The sequence below is a fragment of the Rhincodon typus genome, chromosome 16, assembly GCF_021869965.1.
Source record: "Rhincodon typus isolate 14 chromosome 16, sRhiTyp1.1, whole genome shotgun sequence".
Taxonomy (NCBI): domain Eukaryota; kingdom Metazoa; phylum Chordata; class Chondrichthyes; order Orectolobiformes; family Rhincodontidae; genus Rhincodon; species Rhincodon typus.
The window spans coordinates 45,064,334-45,069,311 of NC_063347.1; the positions used below are offsets into that span (position 1 = coordinate 45,064,334).

The window sequence follows — 4,978 nt, forward strand, 5'->3', positions numbered from 1 at the left end:
GTTTTCTCAGATTCTTCAGCATGGCAGTTCCTACTATCTCTATAGCCTTTAATAGCTCCAGGCAGCTGGCTATGGAGATGGTTCTAATTCTTGACTGCCTGCCTCTTTTCCACAGCTATGTCCATGTGAATATGTACGAAGAGAGGGAACCCATGGTGTCCAACATCACCCGTGAAGACTTTACTGAGCAGTGGATACCACTAGGGGGCTGTAGTACCCGATCTCCCCAAGCAAGGACGTATTTTATTCAGTTCCCTCCCGTTGTTACCCTCAACCCCTCCTTCACTTAGTGCAATTATTGCACAACTGCTGCAAGCAGTAGTGCTTGCAATTTAATCGTTCAAGTAGTCAAATGGGTGATTTAGTGTTATGCTTTATAAAAGAAACAATTTGGTGGTTTGGTGGTGTGTTTATGAAAATTTCTGGATGGGAAAGGGGGACTGATCTTTCAAATTCTGCATTTTTGCAACTGTTTCTGGTGGTTAAAATTTCCTCCTTAGAATCTAAACCAGGAATAAAAATTAGAATGTTTAATGAAATGTAAACGATTATACAGAATATAATACAAACAAAGAAAGGATGATGGGATGAAGAGAGATAAATGAGGCAAAAGAAAAAGTAAAACATTTTATCTTCCATCTCCAATGAATAAAACGTTAAAATATTACAAGCTTGTAAAAGTAATTCTCAAGCACCACAGAGGTCGTTCGTAAAATAATTAAGAATGCGCACTGCATTATTAGTTTGCTTATACTTGAATGCACCAGCCATAATGGTATCTGGTTGGTTTGGTGGGTAACTCGTGGGTAAGAAATACAACACCATGTTCTCCACGTATTTTACAAAAATCACTGAATTGTCACAGCACAAGAAGTGGCTATTGAGCCCATTATATTCACCAACTCACCAACTCACCATGAAAGCAACGTACATAGTGTCACTCCCCTGCTTTCCCCCAAAACCCTACAGAGAACAATCAATTTTGCCTTCGATGCCTCAGTTGAGCTGGCCTCTGCCACAGTTTCAGGTACAGCATTCTAGATCAGAAAAAAGTAAACTGGCACAAAAAGATTGCTTTCACTCATGTCTCCCTTGCTTCTTTTGCCAATTACCTTACATCTGTGTCCTCTAAGTCTCAATCATTCCACCAATTGGAACACTGTTTTGTCAAGAAGCTTTGTGTTAAAACATCAATGTAGCTAAGTTTATGGAGCAGCAGGGTACCTCTGATAGCAACTTCCTCAATTCCATATTTTACAAGCTGCTGTTCAATTCATTCCACAATATTGGTGCGTGCCATTAATTTCACTATTATTCTTATCATAAATTCCATGTTGATGTTATCACATCACTTGACTGTATCGATATGTTTGCTGTTAAGACTTGTTATAATGTTTTCCATGACATTATGTCAAAAATCGCACCTTTATGTTCTTTTTGTCAAGCAACCTGCTACAACGTTCTTTTCAATTTAAAAAAAAAACCACTTCAAGTTTTCTGTGCACAAGTTGTATATAGCAATGCTAAAGCTGACAAATCAATAGGAAAATAAATTGTGGACCCTAAATAGATAAGTACATACACAAATGTACACATTTTATCTGGAGAGAAATAAAAACAACAGACCAATAGAAATAGACATATCTGTCCATGCATTTAGTTGAGCAAGCTCAGATTTGATACCAGGGTTGGGACACAGTAATATATTGCTCGTGCAGTCAATTGTTCAGCAATTAGATTGAACCAAAACAATCACTGACCAACTCCACAAGGTCAGAAATTAGCAGTAAATTACTTCACTAAACGTTTGTATTAAAAAAAATGGAGTTCTAATCTATTTTGATTTGGCACACTATTAAATAAATGTAATCATTTAATTAATCTTAAAAAAAAAATCAACTTTGAACTTCAAATAGAATACCAATGTCTCATTGAGTTTTAGGAGTGTTTACTGAAGGGATTTCTTTCTTTCGGTTGGCAAAAGCCTACAAGTGTACTTATTTTAAGTATTTGGATTTAAACAGACAAACAATGCATGTGACAAGAGTTGAAATACATAAATAATCTGGAGCAACTAAAATCGTGCTTCTGTCTTAGAGTGAATTTTAGCATCTTAACAGGATGGTAAGCAGTTGCTTCAAATCTGCACTCGCTCATTAACAAAGCTTTCACTGAGGTTTAAGTGGAAGAAAACAGCTTGGCTACCTGTAATTGTATACTGAAATGGTTCATTCTAACAATGCAATTAAATGTTAAAATGGAATCTCAGAAAATAAACATTAATGTCAGATAACACATACCTTTTGCTAATATTTACTAGATCACTCAGGTTTCATCCCTTTGATCCATTACTGAAGCAGCTTAATTACAATATTTAGAAAACAAATGCTCTGAATATTCATTTGCAATTTGAGGAGTTCCATGTCCTTTGACTATCCCACTTGATTTTAGGATGTTGCAAGATGCTTAACAGCACCACAGATGCAACTCCTGAAACAAAGAGCAGTTCTAAATACCTTTACTCACTTGCCTGGATCTGTCCCTATCTGTGAGAACTATGAATGCAAAACGAAAGGTACTTCCACTTTGCCCTTTTGTCTCCAAATCCACAATATTTAATCAACAAAATAACCTGTCACGAAAGACACAAGAAATGGAAATCCTAAGCAAATCAAATGCCTTTTAGACAGCAGTAATACAGTGAATATTATTTCACAATTGCTACACTGAGAGCATTTTCAGTAACTGAGGCTTGTATTTACAGCTACTGTTGAGTTAACATAAACACAATAATCCTTTCATAAACAAAGATACAACACGCTTAACTCATTTCCATCACAATTGCAAGCTGTGCCTTTAAGTATCTAAGCAGAACAGCATGTCTTGATTCTAAAATACCATAAAGCTGCACCCTAATAAAGATATTTCTGTGTACTTACCGAACTAAATGGGAAAGAGCATCAGTTTCCTTTCCACTTTTCTGTTACGACAAATAGAGGTGCAGGCTCACAGCAAGTCACTGCCTGATCTACACTGATCAACCAGGCATAACAGGCCCTTATGGGTTGTCTATGCAGCTGGGAGATAATGGAACCATTTTCTCAGCTGGGACCAGACACTTAACTGCTATACACTGTGTGCTGTGTGTCTGTTCACTGGCACTAATCAGGAAGTACAGTGCTTCTCAACCGCATTTCCCGAAGCACCTACACAATTAGCACATGAATCACATGGACACGCAGCAAGGTCTTCAGCTGTTCTTAACTAGATTCCCTAACTGAGATTAGGTTTAGAAAATGCTAATTGTAGTTTGTAGAATCTCATTGTCAAAAACGTTATGTTAAAGCACAAGTCTGCTTTATTCTGACATGAACATCAATCTCACTGCCGGTGCATGTTCCTGTTGTTAGCCACATGTCCACGTATAAATGTTTCAACAGCTATTGTATGAATTTACTTTATCTATTTCACACTGTGTTTACTAAATATAAACAAAATCATCAGAAAAAAAAACACAATCCAATGCATTAAAAGGCATTTCAATCTAACATAAAACTTTACAATGAAATTGCTAGGTATTAATTTTGTCAAATATACCTTGATGTGGGCAGCAGGGTTTGAATATATTTTTAATCAGTAAAGATTAAAAATAGTTGTGTTAAATTTGTGGGTTGTAAATGTTTAATTTGGTATATGAACATAGAACGGATTCTTTGACCCTTCTAATAGTGACATTTAGCCAACTCGCCACACTTGTGTTGCAGAAAGCATTATTCATGTGAATATGCACTTAATTAAATGCCAGTAAACTTTCAAAAGGTTGAAGATGTTATTTGCCACAGTGCATTAAATCGGTTTGCACTGTAGTCCTGCTTCAAACCAACGTAGTTATTGGCACACGCGACAATGTAATTTATTTTACTATACTGGCAGTTTGATTACACTGTTTTTTCTTGCAATAAAACAATTTCCTGCTAGAGCAAAGATGATGTTGACAAAGTGCACTCATCTCATTTTGTGATAACTTATGTACCAGCACATCGGAGGAAGAGGATTTCGAAAGCAAACACCGACAGTGCCTTTTACCAACAGGTTATGTGTCAATGTTAATAAAAAGCAGTTCCCTGTGCCAAATCTATAAGCTATTACAGATTTCTCTGCATAGTAATTTTTCTCTTCTTTAAAAGAAAAGAGCTTGTAATTACATTTCTACAATTGTCAATGGCCCACAACCTGATTCACAGCATTTTTTTCTCAAGTGCAGCTGAGGTTCATCAATCTAAATACTAAGCAGTGATCTCCCCCTGGTGTGTGAATTGCTTACGCTGCGACACTTCTTTAAACGTGCTTAAAGGTTGTCAGATTAAGGCACTTGCTGTCTTTAAACAAGGATGGTTCGGATTTATTCCACTTCAAACAGCCCACAAATGGTAATAAGCACAAAATGCCATGAATGCTGGAAATTGGAAACCAGCAGAGGGAATGCTGGAGAAGCTCATGAGGTCTGGCAGCACCTATGGAAAGAGAAACAGAGTTAATATCTGTTTCTTTCTCCACAGATGCTGTCAGACCTGCTGAGTGTCTCCAGTAACTAATTATTTCAGAAGTGAGTAGAGACAAAGCAACAAAGGCCTTCATCCCCAAACCTTGCAACAACAAAGGCTCACAATCAATGGCTTTCAATGTCATAGGTCACTAATGCCCTATTTAGTTTGAAAATCTTTCCTGTTATGAGAATGAAGCTATGTTAGTGATAATAAGAACTGCCAAGGCTGGAGTCTGAGATAACATGGTGTAGAGCTGGATGAACACAGCAGGCCAAGCAGCATCAGAGGAGCAGGAAAGCTGATGGGGTTGGGACTCTTCTTCAGAAAATATACTCAAACCCTACATAAAGGTATATTTGACAAAATTAATACCTGGCAATTTCATTGTAAAGTTTTATGTTAGATTGAAATGCCTTTTAATGCATTGAATT

The 4,978-nt window shown here is 36.9% G+C and overlaps 1 protein-coding gene across 4 annotated transcripts in view; it reads right to left on the reverse strand.

Moving 5' to 3' along the window:
* Positions 1-3,198, reverse strand: part of LOC109914264 (contactin-4-like) — a 1,378,312-nt gene extending 1,375,114 nt beyond the window's left edge. For 3 of the 4 annotated variants that reach the window (XM_048606641.1, XM_048606645.1, XM_048606643.1), the window contains exon 1: positions 2,940-3,198. The gene's annotated coding sequence lies outside the window, so the exon portion shown is untranslated. Of the gene's footprint in view, positions 1-2,526; positions 2,633-2,939 lie in introns of all 4 variants that reach the window. The other variant, XM_048606642.1, reaches the window with a different exon arrangement.
* Between the last annotated feature and the right edge of the window lie 1,780 nt (positions 3,199-4,978).